This window comes from Triticum urartu, unplaced genomic scaffold (assembly GCF_056163025.1).
Source record: "Triticum urartu cultivar PI428250 unplaced genomic scaffold, HENAU_Tu73 scaffold1667, whole genome shotgun sequence".
Lineage (NCBI taxonomy): Eukaryota > Viridiplantae > Streptophyta > Magnoliopsida > Poales > Poaceae > Triticum > Triticum urartu.
The window spans coordinates 10,293-27,714 of NW_028260123.1; the positions used below are offsets into that span (position 1 = coordinate 10,293).

General features: G+C 42.7%; 1 non-coding gene across 1 annotated transcript; it reads left to right on the plus strand.

Moving 5' to 3' along the window:
• Positions 1–11,359: 11,359 nt before the first annotated feature.
• Positions 11,360–11,446, plus strand: TRNAS-GGA (transfer RNA serine (anticodon GGA)). The gene has a single exon. It is a non-coding gene; the product is annotated as a tRNA-Ser (tRNA).
• The last annotated feature ends 5,976 nt before the right edge of the window (positions 11,447–17,422 follow it).

Consider the following 17,422-nt stretch of genomic DNA (forward strand, 5'->3'; position numbering starts at 1 on the left):
TGTTAGTTACTAATGTTTGGGTTTTTGTTTACGGCAATAGTAGGTTTCTTGCTTGTCATATTTAGAATATAAGCATCAGTTACATTTGACGTCCAGCCTTTTTATAGAAGAGAAAGGAAGGTTAAGGGCAAGGGCGCAGCATAATATATAAGAAAAACTTGATCTTTGAGGGGAAATTTTTCCAACTAGACCGATAAATGAGAAAAAGTACCAGTCGTACCAAGAACCAAAGGCGCCAGCTTTCATTGATATATATACCGTATCTTTTAGCTGAAAAATATATGGATAAGAACCGGCTCTGGGAGGAGGGGTGGCGCGACAGAGCAATGAAAAGCTGGGATCTTTCCTTATCTTCGGTCGTGACGCCTTTTCCTTTTGTATGAGAAAGCGCTACAAAACATCCTTCTCGCGGGTTATCTTCTACTCAAGCAAGCTCTCTCCTATTCTTCATCCACCAACTAGCAGGAACGTAGGAGCACAAGAGGGTCATCATCTTCTGAAACGATTGGCTTTCGATCTGCTTTCCAAGAGGTGGTTTCTGACATGACCAGAAAGAGTGGAATTCTTGTTAGGATTGGCATGTCAAGTTGCTTTCTCGGACCCTAACATAAACCACCTTATCCTCACTCAGATTGTTCTTTTGGACTGAGCAGAAGCACGACCTCTATCTGACGTTTTCTCTATCCCTTCTAATCTCTCAATGGCATTTCCATCTCTCGATTCAATCAATCAAGTAAGTCCGGATGACACTTGTCTTTATTTAGTGTTTCCCCGGCTATTCAGCCATTACTTGCATCTCAGGTTCTTTGTACCCTTTTTTAGTGCCATGCACACTGAGGTTTCTGGCATGACCGAATCTTTTGAGAATATCGCTTATTACGTTAATTTCTTCATCTTGATGTACTCAATCCATTCAAATTCCATAATTCCAATGCTATAATCCCTATATTAAGATGAAGTAAGAAAGCATCAGTCCTCTTATTTTCTGTCTTCTATGAAAGAATGTAGCTCGCTCTTTCAACCCGGGGCCCCCTCTGGGGAACTGTTTGAGTTTTAGCATCGACCCCATTTCCTTTTGATCGTATTACGCTTGACTCGCTGCAAAACATTTCGCTTTCTGCGCCACGCTCGTACGTGGTTTACACTCCTAGCCTTTCATCTGACTTTGCCATCGGGCAATTGTTTGTTTTCAACTGGATTGGATTCCGAACCAAGAAAGATAGGCAACTTTCACTTGAAAGAAAGGAGCTTCAGAACTCTTGTATTCCACCGAATAAGAATAAGAATAAGAATAAGAGCAAGAAGGGGCTATCTTTGTGAAGGGACCGGCACCAGAAAGTAGATCATATGGCCTTTCTTTCGCCAAAATCAAGTAAAGCCCCGGCCCAAGAAATGCAGCAAAGCAAGTCGTCTTTGGTTTGGAGCTAAATTCCCGGATGTATAGGCTTGATCGAGTGCCTTACCTGAAATCGACGATATAAAGTGGGCTCTTTAGCTTGCTCCGACAGAGGTCTCCTTCTCCCTTAGCAGCGAGACCAGTCCCTACCTCTTTTCAATCAATCTTTCATACCGTATGCCTTTTCTACGCCTAAAACAAGTTCATGTCTCTCCTCTCTGAAGTCGGACCTTATTGAAAAGTAGTACGCTTTCTTTCGTGGTGTTCAGGATCCCATGCTTTGTAGTTCACGCATGGCTTTCTCTAACGAAGCTAATGCCGAATTAAAGACCTTAAACGGAAAGACACAGGAGGTGGCGAAAAACGAAAAAAGAGAAAGAGCTTACAAACTTCTCTGAACCCGGTAGCCAGCGGAGCCCTTATTCATGGGTTAGGGACTAGCATTGAACAAAGTTGGTGACAGCCGAAGAAAAAGTGAAAGGGCAAGTAAATAATCTAAACATGCGGGTAAGCAGCAAAAAAAGAATAAAAGTAACGCGCCCTACCTGTTAGTAAAGTAAGGCCTTCCAGAGCCTATCTAACACAGACATACACGCGGATGAGGACACAGAAATAAATGGACGTCGATCCGGTACTGAAATTGCATAGCAAAAAATGCAATATGTTCATACTTGATGAAACGCACATCATCCAATTCATGATTTAAGAACAAGAGAACGAGATATTGACTTTTTTTACATCTGTAACTACATTCTCACATTTCTTTTTTGATCTCATGACTTTTTATGCGATCGGAAAACGAATGAGATCAGAAAGATAGGCGGACGACTTGACCATAAGGTCGGATGTTTCCGTGAGCAGTAAGCAGCGGATCTCCCCTTTTTGGGGGAAAGCTGGTGGCCCTTTTGGCGTGTTAATTCTTTCGACGGGGCGGCCTTCTTCGTTCGGTAGATCCGGTCGAGGTGGTTTTCGTTTACCAGCGCGTAGGTGGTCTAAGTTCCTATGACCGAGTCTTTCTGGCCCCTGTGAACATATTTTCTTAATGTATTAAAGAGGGCCTCTCTAACCGGTGAAAAGTGGTAGGTGTCCACTAACGGCTATTCCTGGCTCGGCTCCGATAACGCAATTCCGGGAGGAGTCGGTAGTTGGGCACTGGATCCCTTCGGACCTGGAGAACGTGTGACACTGGGTCGGGGTTTGGTGAACCAACAGGTCGCTCCTTTAGTTGAAGTATCGGGCCCCTTTTTCGTTGCCTAGGTTACACCTTCGGAATACCCCAGACGGGGATTTCGCTCTATTCCCCCCAATCTTCACTTTACGCCACGCCGACTCTCCGTCGTGGAATTAGACCAAGGGTCGAAGACCCATACCATAGGACCCCGTCTCCCGTATCTTATCTTTCGCGCGTAGGAGATCGAGACACAGCCTTAGGGCTATGGGGAAAGTGGATCGATTGCCCTAGAATTACAACTACGTAGAGGGTCTCTACAAGTCTATAAATAAGTTCCAAAAAATTGATCGGTAGTAGTCCGGTCGCACCCGAACAATAATATTCCAGAGGGAAATGCACCTAAGATCAAATATTTTGAGCCGGCTTCCGTGGAAAATTCAGACTTTCTTTTTGATGCTGCGATCACATAAAAACATAAACTTTGAAGCTCAATAGCTAAATACATGGCAATTAAATCATGAGCCGGGATCATTAAGAGCATACTGCGAGTAGGAAGTGGAATTAATACAATGAATTCAGAAGCATCAAACCTCTCTTTTTCGAAAAAATCGAAACACATCGAAATGGTACCAGCCGTACTTAATAATAGAAGGATTTGGCAGAAATATGTAAAATTGTCCCTCCTAAAAAAATTATTCCAGAATAAATGGGCAATAGTTAGGAGAGGTGCGCCAGCGGCGAGCAGAAGCAAGGTTATTAGATACCGAAGGAAAGCCCGGCCAGAACCACACGTGCAAGTTTCCCTGCATGTGGCTCGTCCGTGATAACTTCTTCGGATTTGCGTGAACTAGCGGACCGATCACTAAGTGGTTAGTACCTCCAGCATGAGCGAACCTTTTCAGAACTGGTTAGGAATGGGCGCCACTATCCCAGCCCGGATCCAGCCAGGTTCTATTGATCATGTCCCCTTCCCAACAGTTGTATCTTGTCTTGGGGCGTCTTTCTTTGGCTTTACTATCAAGCCAGACGCGGCGCCCTTTCGCATTATCATCTACCGCCCTTTCTTTCCTCCCGTCCCTTCACGCATGAAGATCGTCGTATGTATGTTCGACTTCGGTTGCCGGTGCAATAGAATTGGCGGGAGTATATTATGGCAGGATCAGTCACCTGGGCAAACCAAAACCCTCCTCCAAGAAGAATTGTGCTATGCCCCCCCCGATATCCCTATAGAGCGAAAGAGCTGCCTGGTGATCCCTAGGTTGCAGCACGTCCGGTCGTTAACTCCTCGCTAGCTGCCGCCGTTTCTAGGACCGACCGACGCCTCACCTGCATGCACAGGTACCTACGTAGTGTAGTGTCGGTCGCACATTCATAATAGCGTTCGGACTCATGTGCCTTCCTGAACCAGGGGAGTTCCCTTGCTCCTGCTGCGTACGATTAGCCGGCCTTGCGGCGGCAAAAGGATTAGGACGTCCCCCCATGCTAAGGTTCCCTGCGGTCCGGCCGCATTAGGTTAGGGAGCTGGGCGATAATAGCTCCTCCGCATCCCAAGCGCGCTGCCCTCCTAGGCGCGCAACACTAAGTAATCCAAGCCAACCCACATTACTAACTAACGGTGGATAATCATCTTTCTTAGAGGTACTAAATACAACTCCATGAATGAGCAAAATGAAGGTTGCGTTAATGATAAAGATCTCTGGGGAAACCGCTAAAAAAAGATTGAACATGTGGTTCCGAGTTTCGATAACTTCTTCTACTTTCATTTCCTCCGTCTTCCAAATCGCAGAGTTAATTCAAAAGCCTAGGTGTTATTACTGAGCTGCTGCTCTTTTTTCTCTAATTCCCTTCTCAGATCCTCCGACTACTCCTCCTTATCCTACTCACTCGAAGTTTCGTTGGTCATTTATTGTTTTTTTAGCCTCTTTGACAAAGTTAGTAAGAAGAAAAACCTCGATCTTCAGTACACTTCACACCCACACAATCTCTATTTGAAACTAACACTCCATTTCCAGATAGCGAGCGATCGCTCAGCAATGATACCGCGCCGGACGAAGTACCTATCCCCGGGGACCACGCTTTTTTACTTGTTTCCTTTTTTTTTTCTTTCTATACGAAATTCAGACGATTTCGTTTGTGTTCATGTTGGCGATTTCAGATGTGAATGAGGCCGGTCGTCTCCCCTTCCTACGGGTTCCCCAGTGACACATCAACCACGCCCCTTCCTTTTCTCCGATCATAAATAACCTGATCTCTTTCTTTCTAATTCATCCCCTTCTTTCTAATTCAAAAAAGAAAGGGGGGGGGGGGCGGTAAGGCAGGCTCGCAACTTACAAAGGGCACTCGCTGCTCGCAGGCCTGCTCTTTCTATTATGATTTCTATGTCTATGAAAGCTCCTTTGACTCCAGCCCCATAAGCTATTCTTTCACCTGCACCAGCTCTTGGTCTTTGTCCAGGACAAAGATATCGCAATAGTGGAATAAGGAAGTGCAAGTTGGCGATCGAAGCAAAGGAAAGATCAAGCCGAAGAGGATACCTGGGGCCATCTAAGACGGCTGTAGTAAATAGCTTACACGACTGATCAGGCTCATCAACCTATGGAACCTCACGCTATGTTGCTATGATTCTTTTATCACGAAAGCATGTCGGGCGAAGGAATAAAACGCGTACAACACTAGCAAGAAGAGACTTGCCAAAGAATTCGATGCCTCACAGGATCCTGCAAAAGCGGAGTCCAAAAAAGCACGAGTCGGGTCGGCGGTTTCAGATTCAGATAGTTCAGTTCAATCATCATCTGACACCTTTCGGTGCCATTCCTTTTGAAACTGGCGTTTCTTTTGTCAAAGAATTCGATGCCCCTGCGAAAAACCGAGTCAAGAAAGAGGTAAGGGCCGGGTCAGAGGCGGAACAGACATTCAAAGCAACCGAACCATAGATCCAGCTTTGCAGGACAAGCATAACGAAAGTAAGCATTTGGCCAGACATTCAAATAAACCCTATATCTAGAAATCCATCATCCCTGTCTGAACGGTCTAAGCATCATATCTTTTTCTTTTCACTTCCGCTGCATCGTCCGGACATCAGAAATAGCTGCATTAGCAGCATCTCGCTACAACTCCCTTGGCAACCCTAGCACCAACAGGAACAACTCAGTTCAAGCTAGCAACAACTAACAATTTCTACTTCCTCGAACAAGAGCTTGCTTTTAGTTCACGTTAGCTACATTCGTTTTAATAGAAAGATGGGAAAGGCTAGGTTAGCAGAAGACTATGCTTGTGCCACAAACTTATTGCTTCGGAGAAGCATTTCTTCAATGAATCTTACTCAGTACAGTATTCATAAGGGACCTGTATCTAAATATTCTGTTCTAACATTCCTATTTTGGTTGGAAGTTTCTCAAATGAAAGAGCACAACCCTTTCCATCACTTCTCTACATACTGGCATTCGGAGCTAGGAGCAGAGAAGAGAAGTCAATCGGAAGAATCGTAAAAGCCTGGAGCTCAAACATTGCGTTCTACACTTTACTTTTGTTTTGTATCTCTGAAACAGGAGTGAAAAGAAATCAGCTCATCCACCGCTAACTAAACAGGGCGAAACTAGCTCTTCTTTGGTTTCCCTGGGTCCAAGTTGGGGCAAAACCTGCTCTTTTCCCGCAAAAAGTCTATCGTACTAGGTGGCGCGACACGCGACATAGGTAGTAAAGTAGTGATTTTGGGCCCAATTCATACTTCTTTTTTGATTGGAATTCTTATCCTAGCTCGGCCTACTCGCGAGATGTTAGCCTTCAGCCTGATTACATAAAGCATAGCACTTCTGATCGATTTGAATATTCCATTCCCTATTTCCTTGAGCGCTTTCACCATTAACCCATGGGTGCCAAGACCATCCCCCCGGCTCTTTCTTCTTCTACTTCATATAATAGAACACAAGGATCGAACCTACTTTGCTTTAAGTCTGTTTACTTTTTAACGCCGTCTACGGAGAGACAAGATGAGAGAGGAGAGAGGAAGCTGAACGACAAGAGCTGACGAAGTCCAATCAAGCTGAGGCCTGGAAAGAGTTAAGAAAAAACACCTTCTACCTGCATTCATGGGTGCTCAACGATAGATTCCACATCAAGATAGGCAAAGCGGGATACAGCTCGTTTATTACCTCAAAGAAAACAAGAAACAGGTCTTTTCTAATCACGGAACACGAGAATAGCATGCACGGGAGAAGGATTTAGGGAAAGGTACACGCTGCTTTTTCGGAGTCTATAGGGGAAAGGTACACGATGATTTTTCGGAGTCTATAGGGGAAGATTCCACCAGCCCCAATTGCTTTGGGTGAGAGATCGAACCTCCACTCGTTTCTGGTTTCTGCTTTCTCCCTAGGGAAAGAAGATATGATACTTTTCGAAGAATGCAATCCCCGCATTCCGGCCCTGCTCTGCAAATCAACATCTGAAGATCTACGGGTCACCATAGTCTTCTGATCCACTAATAAGATTCCGCGCTCGAGATGATGTGATCTGAACGAAAAGATAGATACATCCGAGCTGCCCAAGGATATGGTCTGGGTACCGATCTGCTAGGATAAGGGGGAGATCCTAGTACTCAAAAGGCTGGGTAAATTTCGAAATTAAGCGGAGGAAATCCACCAATAAGAGAGTAATAGAAAATACTGTTATCATGAAGAAATTCTTTCAATCCATTAAGAAGATACTTAATTCGTTATACAATAGAGACGGGGAAAAAGATGATGATAAAAAACTCCACAATAATAAGAAATCCAAGAAAAAAGATATAACGGATGAGGAAGGAGCTAAAGAACCTATCAACAATGATGCATCTAGTGGCAGTAATGATGCATCTACTTCTACTTCCCCTAACCCTAATGATGGTTCTAGTTCCACTAATGATGGAACAAATCCAAATGTGAAAACTAGTGCACCTAAGCACGACGATCATGGTATAATCCACCATTTTATATGGGGTGGTGGTAGTTCAAACGGTGGAGATAGTTCCAACAGTGGTTGGACTTCCTACTTGAATTCACCTATTGATAGATTTGTGAAAAATCGAAAAACATTTACCAATTTAGATCAAAGAGGTCTAAATGGTTTTATTGCCAAAATAATAGGGTTTATAGGTCCAACAACAATTGTGCTTCCATTCTTTTATAACAGTTGGATGCCGAGGATAGGTTTGTTTTCCATGTTTGTTAGAGAGCCACACGACTTTCAAATAGGAGTTAGCGTACGACCATATACCACGTTTCACAATTATGGAACTCTAGTTATGGAATATGTATATATAAAATATTTGTTCCACGCTCAGGTAGGCTGGCGACAATATAAATGTATATATTTGATAAGTTTAAAGAAATAAATGATTCGCTAGGTTTGTTTTTTATCGATAATATTTACTTAAGGGATACTTTTGACGTTATTCAGCGATTCTCACATAGCGGTCTTGGTTTGAAATCCCTTTTGAAACGTGAAATCATAAACAAGTTGGTTGAAGTAGTAATACCATTTTATGATGAGAATTCTAAGTCGTATGTGTACGGTTATTTTGCTTTTCTAGTATACGCAGGGTTATTTTGTACTGTCTGGTATAAGTATATACCTTGGGATCCATATATAAAACCTGCTGATTTAGCTCCACCATCACTGGATGTATTTAACACCTATCATGCCGATGTCGTGGGTTATAAGAAGGTCACATACCTGATTACTAAGGACATTGTCCAAACAAACTATGGTAGACACCTTTAAACAGCCATCATTTAACGAAGTAGTAAATTCGAATGACTACAACCTTGATCAATCTGATCACAAAGTGCGTTTTTCATGCTTATGCACTGGTATCATGGTTTCTATGTTGTTAGTAACAAAAACACTTCTTCCACATTAAACAGTACTGCATAGATACAAGTTTAGCACAATGAATTTCTGAGTTATTTCACACAAGGAATTTACAAGCTAATGAAAATCAATAGATTTATAGGATATCTATCTAAATACGGCTCCTATCGTTTAAGGTTAGTAAATACATACTAGGAAATGCTCTTCAGGGATACCAGAACTGGAAGATCCTGTCAAGGGGAAACAGGACCTTAATAAGCGCCATCCCGAGACTTGGACTCGAGGGATGGTAAGATCAATAGGAGAAGGAGATATGATACAATTACTATGATCAGGATACCTTATATGAGCCATACTTATCCAGGGAATCAATCGCGTGAGGGTGTTGTTGATAGAGGGAGCTCTGGCCAGGAGAGGCTAGAGCGAGTGATAGCAACGGAAAGGTAAGATCAAGAAGGAAACAAGGCTTAAGAGGACCCTAATGCACCAATACTTTAGGCATTCCAACTTCCAATACATACTTATCATGGAATGAAATCCAAGAGGAGCAAGCATATCACTGAGAATAGCTAGCTGAAATCAAGGATGCTATCACAATATTCAATGGAATCGTTACATCGGAATAAGATAGACCCGCTTCGATGCTGTATTCAGTATGTCAGCTAGGAGCCAGAACTCACTATGCCATAGTCATACAATCAACCTGTGTATTAACAGCAATATCTAGACAGGCAGGATGGATTAATTATATTGATGGCCAAGATAAGGTGCTCAAAGGGGAAGCACTCTTCATCAAGTAATGACCCCTGGGGGCGGGTACTGCGAAAAGAAAGCAACGCATAAGCTCTTGTTCCTGATACGGTTCGAAAGTAGTGCAAAGAAAAGCGGTACTTCGGTCGGAAAGAAAGCTGCAGGAGGGTTAGTGCTAAAATCTTCTTGTTCGGATGGTTGAGAGAAGGAGGTGTGTCCTGTGGCGGATACACCGATTGATCGAGACGCCTCAAGGCCACCGGAGGGAGAAATAGTGATAGCAACGCTTACAAGGAATGCTGGGATAAGTTGGGAAGAAGGCAAAGATACTGGCGACTAGATCCTTGTGGCAGATTGGAAGATACCGATATCTCTATTTCAATTTGTTGATTGATGGTTTAAGGAAATGGCAGTGGTCCAAATCTTGCACATTTACTGTTACTTCTATGTATAAGTTCCTTGCTCAGGTGTGGCCCAGCTTTCATATCTTATTGGGATAGCTACATTGCCCTGGCCGGGTATTGCGAAGGAAGGAAACACCTTGTCCGAGTCAGGCGATGCTAAAGGATGGATTAAAAAACTCATGGATGCTATCTCTGTTATTGCTGCTTAATGCCCTATTTATACCGATCTAGCTTATAGCTGGGATTTCTAGAAAGATAAGCTGATGCAGCCCTCAGGGATGGAGTGCCTAAACTAACCTTCCTGAACAGAAGTAGCAGAGGTAGAAGATATGTAAATCGTACCATCAAGGGGAAATGCACTATTGTTATGCTTGGGCCAGGTTAGCTGATCAAGGGAATATTCCTATCGGAAGAACAATCAGAAAATAAGGAGATAGTCAGTTGGCACTTTTCACACAAGAACCGCTTTTCGTATTAAGCACGGGAGTCGTAAGGAAAGACCTCTGCGTAGCTATCAGAACGAATTAATGAACGAAATAAACGAATTCCGGTGAAACCAAGGCGAATTTCTGAGCCAGCAGTGGGAAAAAGATGCCAAGTATTGAGATGCAACATTATGAATGGTGCGATCCGAAGTCTTACTATTTACTCCAAATTGACTCAAATGGTTGACTGAACTTCACAGAGGACTAAAGCCGGGAACTTAAACTAATGGTTTTGCCTTTCCACTTCCCAATTGACTCTCATAAAAGGCTAGGCTACCTCTTCACATCGCACCTGATCCCGAATCATGTGCTCTGTTCAGGGGATCAATAGTGGCTATTAAGCTTTTCCCTTTCTATATATTCTTGAGAATAAGTAAATACCATCCTTTTTCCTATCAGCATCTCTCTATCTGACAGTAAATATTGCTTTCAATCGATCAGGCACTAGGTTATTAAAGTATGGATATGCCATATAATAAGGGAAAAGGCCTCAAGTTTTTTTTAGCGCAAAAGAAAAGCCGATTCCAAATTTTCTATTTCCCGGCAAGTCTATGAGAGTCCTATTACGGATCCTCTGATCTTTAGCTTGAATGGTCGTGTTTTTATATAATTAGGTCTTTCTTCTGAGCTCTTCTATTACGGTACGGAAAAATCAAACCTATCACTCTCAAAGAATGGGTAAAAAGAATTCAAGCTAGGGGAGCCTACACTCTCTAACTACCTATACTACGCCCCCATTGATTGGAAACCCTCGGGGAAAATGATCCCATAAACAAAGGAATTATACAGTACGAAATAGCAAAAAAACAGACTAATTCGATTCTAAAAAATCGATAATAGATATTTTATTCTGCTTAAATTGTCCCGACAAGGAGAGATATTCAATATTTGAATCAGATTGGATTTCGTAGTATACCAATGTGAGCCAAACTATTACTATTTCATCTAACTTGAATAACCAAGGACTGAATTTGACTATGGATTCTGATAACTCGAGAAGTTTTTATTTGGTTATGATCCAAAAAGAAAAAAGAAAGGTTTAACAAGCCATGAGAAAATAGAGTAAAGTAACCATACGTTCTGTTTGCATAACGTGTATACGCCACGCCATACAATCGAAATAGAAACATGGGACGATTCCAGAATTTTGAATAGATCCGTGGGGATGAGAGAAGTTGTTGTTGAGAAATATGAAATTGGAAAGGAAGTCAAACTCCCTATGGAACCTGTGATCGGTTGTACCTGTACTTTAGTGATACGAAAACTCGCTATTCACTCAGTTTCTGGTCAATAATAAGATTATGTAGGAGAGATGGCCGAGTGGTTCAAGGCGTAGCATTGGAACTGCTATGTAGGCTTTTGTTTACCGAGGGTTCGAATCCCTCTCTTTCCGTTTCTGTTAATTCACCAACGTTACCGACCACAATGAAATTTCTAGTAAGAGGAAAATCCGTCGACTTTCTAAATCGTGAGGGTTCAAGTCAAGTCCCTCTATCCCCAATAAAAAGCCCATTTTACTTCCTAACTATTGTACCAACCTCTATTTTTCATTAATGGTTCAAACAAGATTCACTATCTTTCTTATTCTACTCTTTCACAAACGGATCCGAACTGACTTCTTTGGATCTTATCCCATTCATACAAATGAACATATTATAGTATAGGCAAGTAATCCCTATTATTAAGTAAGTCATTCACAATCCATATCATTATCCTGATATTTACTAAGTCCAATTTGAGAATACTTTTTTCTTTTTTAGTCCCTTTAATTGACATAGATACAAGTACTCTACTAGGATGATGCACAATAAATAGTCAGGATAGCTCAGTTGGTAGAGCAGAGGATTGAAAATCCTCGTGTCACCAGTTCAAATCTGGTTCCTGGCACAGAACGAACAATGAATGCCTTTTCGGGAAAGAAAAGGGCCACATATTTTTTATAGGGAAAAGCTTTTTTTAAGGGGAAGAATCATCAACAAAAAATCCAGGAAAGAACAGCGAAGGAAAAACGTGAAAAAACAAGTGTTTTCCCGGAACGGAATAGCGGAAATTCCATACGTTGATCACCAATGTTGCATGTCTTTCCTTAAGCTGGAGTACTTTGAGTTAGAAGGCCTACTTTATTCGTCCTTTTAAAGCCTACTTATTCGTCTAGCTATTTCCAATTCTAATAAATAACCCGATCATATCATATCTTGGAAAACCCTAAGACTACCCAAGGCTGTACCCTACAGTGTTACCTATAGTCTATACTTGTGTATACGTTGCCTTCTGGGGTGGCAAGCTAGAACCAAGTAGTCTAGGTATCAATTCCAATTTAAGTCAATGATCCTCATTTTCTCCAACATTAAGAAGATTATTGGTAAGGTGACCAACCATCACGCAGGATTCCGGGTCGGAGTAGCACCTCTTGCCTGATATATACAGGTCGTTACTGGCGATTCGTTTGTGCCCTATGGTGTTCAATTGCCCGTTTGTTCCCTCCCCCTCGGGACGGGTCAACCTACTTTGCCCGCTCAGGCGCTCCAAAATGCTCTGACTAGACCGCCGACACCCATGATTTGTCCATCATTCAAAATGGCATTTCGTAAGGGCTCATAAGGTAGGAGGAATCACAGATCCTCCGTGCACTTTCGCCTAGAGTTAGTTTGATTTTTCACTACTGTCTGAGTGGTGGCTAAACCCTGAAACTTTTCCTTGAAATGAAATAAAGATCTAACTTTATTCCAGTAGTGGTTTCCGCAAATGTAGATAATCTTGTTGATTAACACCCACTTTCCATACCCTGCAATTCAGAGGCCATCACCTCTGGTCTTTTAGTAACATATCAGTAAACAAGGCTCTCCTCGTGTAGCTTTTTGTTCTCGAGGAAGAAAATCTCATTGATTACTTATAATGCCGGATGAAGCAAGTTACAGCATTGGTTCTTTCGTGATTCACGTATATTGGAAATCTCTTTCTTTAGGAAATGGGATGGCATTCAATTCTCACTTAGGGATTCTCTTCTTCCTGAACATTCATGAAAAGAAGGACTCTGGCTTTAATGCTAAAGTTTAGTACTGGGCCGAGCGTACTTACCTACTTAGACAAGAGGGATACTTATAGATCTCTATGAGCGTAAGGCAAAGTGGGCAAGACTACTTCCACAACTACATTTTCGCTTAAGCAGGACCTGTGAGACCTCGAAGCAACCGTCTACTACTAGTTATAGATGCTATTTCTAATTGAATAGAATGGATGCTTCACAGCGGTTCTGCGACAGGCAGGGCAGCCGGGTGAACATAGGCAGCTGTTCCTATAGAACACAAGTCTTTCTCTAAAGCACGACCTTCCGATTGGACTACGTCTGGTCTCTATCCTTTTTATTCCAAAAATGGGTCCTCGATCAAAATGATCTGGTGTCTATGTCCATGCCTGAGGTTGGTAAACCCTATATCTATTGCGGGGTGGTTTGAGGAAGGGACAGCTTGTAACCCACGACTTACTACTACGAAGATTCTGGCGGAGAGCTTTTCACATATAGATAGGTCGGGATGAGGAAGCTCCGTAGTCAACTAATAGATAGAAAATCCACCTTGTGAACCGTGTTTGTCTTAAAGTACTGTCTGAGAAGGAATATACCTGTTCCAATCCCTCTAGTGGCTATACTGATTGACATAGGTAGCTTTCGTAGTCAAAGCTCACAGGGCCAAATGCTCTATTGGAGTGGGCACGAACACACACAATCAAGGTTCGAAGAACTTCTACTTCACGCCTTGAGGATTCTATGACGCTCACGCAATGGTGTTGTGGCGATTGCAAGCAATCAATAAACGAGGAAGCCAAATTATGGATCCAGGAAGGCTGCATCAGAAGGAAGAGTAGGTGTTGCTATGCCGTTGGCTGGGACTGAGACAGAGAGAGGGGAGCATAGCCCCTATGATCCCGGTAAAGAGTTCCAACTAAGCTCTTCTCAGGTTCTTTCTTTCTCTTCCATTCTTATGTTTATATATTAAAGTGTAGTTTTCTTACTATAATATAATAATATTAATCTAATATGCCCATTGGTGTTCCAAAAGTACCTTACCGGATTCCCGGAGATGAAGAAGCGACTTGGGTTGACTTATACAATGTTATGTATCGAGAAAGGACACTTTTTTTTTAGTTCACTGCCCTATACATAGAAAGAAGTGCTTTTCCACCGGTATCAACATTCTATCTGGAATCAGTAGCGATAATTGTTGTATTGTGAGCCAGCCCCACCCACGGGTGAAATTGTACAGCTCCCTATCTCGTTGAAAGCCCCTTTGCTTACGGAAGAGAAGAGTTGGATGCCGTGGTGGGAAAGCTCCCGTTTCAACTTTGCTTCTTGTAAGCTTCGGTATAAATAGCTCACTTGCGGGATCTAATCTCATTCTATGGGAACAGCTTTCATTTCTATCTTTTGGCTTAAAGTGGTGAACAAATCCTTTCTCTTCACTTTTTGTGCTCCGCATGGCTCCGGTCAAGATGTGACTCATCCTGTATATACATAATTAGGAGACCTCTCACGAACTTGTTAAAGAAAGGAGTACCATTTGTGTGGACAAGCCAAAGCAATCCTTTGATGTTCTCAAGCAAGCTTTAATTGAGGCCCCTGTGTTGGTTCTCCCTGATTTCAGTAAAAGATTTGTGCTAGAGACAGATGCCTGTGGGCATTGGAGCTGTGATAAGGGGTAGAAGTATTCGTGTGGGGTGGGTTTCGAAGGGAAGGTTGCACAATAGATCGGAGATCCTTTGAGGAAGACTGAAATGACTATACTTATAGAATGGTCCATATCGAACAGATACGATACTGGTTTACACAGAGAATATCGCCTAGCTCTAAAACGGCAGCACCTGAGTGCAACTTCGAGTAAGAAAGAACGACCTTCTGCTACCTTTTTACCGGGGCATTGTTTTAACAACTTTAGCTGATTGATCTACGAATGGAGGGATTCAAGCTTATTTTTGTTAACCGAGATGCAAACGACTAACAAACTGGATTCGAAGCCACCTGTCGTAATAGTACCTGCGGGTTCTTTCTGTGGAGCCTTCAAATGCAATAGCTAGCTGCCCAACGGCCAATGCCACAGGCAAATCTCCATTTTCCAACTTATACAACTCTTTGGGGTCCAAAGATACTCGCCATTGCAACTTAATAAATAGGACCGGTGGGATCGCCTTCAACAGATATATCGGTTTCACTGCTTTCGTACCCTTTGTTTTGGTCATGTGGATGACCCGCAGACCGTAGATAAGATGGATACCCACGTACTGCCTTCAATGAAGAGAGTTTTACCAAGGACCCTTAGACAGATAGGGGGGACAGACAAGAGGTATGCAACCTGCTGAATATTGTCACCGAATCGCTCACTGACAAATACTTGGGGCTCCCCTCCCTGGTAGGAGTGGATAGGAGCGACTGCTTCCAACACTTAATTGAGAGAGTTTGCACTCGGATTAATGGCTGCAAAGAGGAAGGGCTAATTGGCTCCGCCATGGAGACCGAAATACGAGCTTCTTTCATCACATCATTTTGCAACGGAGAAAAAAGAAGAACATAATAAAGTTTCTGAATGACTCAAACGGCAACAGGATCGAAGGTAATGACCAGTTAGCATCTCTGATACAGGGTTACTTTGAGGGACTGTTCACCTCAGAAGTCCTAGCTCCCGACCCTGGGCTACTGGGGAAAGTAAACAGGCGAGTAACTGAAGAAATGAACGCAAGCCTCTTGGCTCCGTTCACGGCAGATGAAGTAAAGGCAGCACTCTGAATTCAATCGAGAGTTAGGTACAGTAATCTTCAGATATGACAATACCTCCCCCAAAGCATTGTCAAGTGTTGGAATTAGGGCACCAACCACGAATAGGAGCTGTATAGAACTCCGGAAAGAGACCTTTGATGAAGTCGGCATCCTCCCAAGTGGCATTTGCTTGATCCAAACTAGCCCACTTCCTTGGTTGCTGAAAAACCATGCAACGCAAGTAATTTTCCACACACTGATTCACACGTTCTGTCTGGCCATCTGATTGTGGGTGATAGGCAGAGCTAAACCTCAATTTCACTTGCAGTGCTTTGAAGAAGGCCTGCCACATGTTACTTGTGAATATCCAGTTTCTATCAGAGACTATTGACTTTGGCAATCCATTCCACTTAAAAACATTATCCATGAAAGCATGAGAGACTGATTGTACTGTATAAGGGTGAGCAAGGGGAATGAAATGAGAATATTTAGTGAACCTGTCCACCACCAACAATATGACTTCTTTGCCCAATGATTTGGGAAGACCCTCAAAGAAATCCAGGGAGATGTCAGTCCAAGCAGAAGTAGGTAATGGCAGTGACCAGACAATTCTTCAATGTTGTGAAGGCCTCAATTTGAGCATCTGACCACTGGAATGAATCTTTTTTTAGACAGTCATGAAGTGGCCTAGAATTGATCCCATAATTCTTGACAAATCTTCTTTTTCTGCAGCCATACCAAGAAAACTCCTCAACTGAGTGATAGTCTTAGGTGCTGGCCATTCTTTGATGGCAACTATTTTGTGGGGGTCTGTAGATAGACCCTATCCTTAGATAACATGCCCTAAATACTCCACTTGAGGGACAGGAAAACTGCATTTGCTAATCTTAGCATATAGTTTTTATGACCTTAGAATGTCCAGGACTAACTTTAGATGCTTGAGATGAGCTTGTTTGGTCTTGCTATATATCAGAATATCATCAAAGAATACCAAAAGGTATTTCCGGAGCAAAAACATGATTCATTAAAGATTGGAAGGTAGCAGGTGCATTAGTGAGTCCAAATGGCATCACTAAGTATTCATAATGACAAAAATATGTCCTAAAATTTATGAATGTCTTCTCTTCTCATTCTTATCTGATGATAACCTGATCTCAAATCAAGTTTGGAAAACAGTTGTGCACCATGTAGCTCATCTAATAGATCCTCAATGACAGGAATATTGAATTGATTTTCTGCACTTAACCCGAAAGCAAGTTTGAAAACAAGACCTGCTCTGTGAAGTGATGGAAGTAGTGAAGGTTTAGGCTTCGGATCTGTGAAGTTCAGGTTTTGGAGTAGAGGTCAGAGGCTAGTGCGGGTAGCCCTGTCGGAAACTAGAAAGAAGAGGCTGATGCACCTGCCCGGCGGTGGGTGGGTTCAGCTCGATCAACTGGGATAGGAGTTTTTTCTCTATCTTGCTCCATGGTGTTCAAGCAGTGCGTCCAGAAAGCTGTGATTCATGGGAGGGAGCAGCTTCAATAGCTTTGGCTGTGAAAACTCTTGGTCTTGGAGCATCAGTGTCATCAGTTCACCCAAGATCAGCAGGACAAATAACTACTAGGTTTGTGCCAGAAAAGCGTC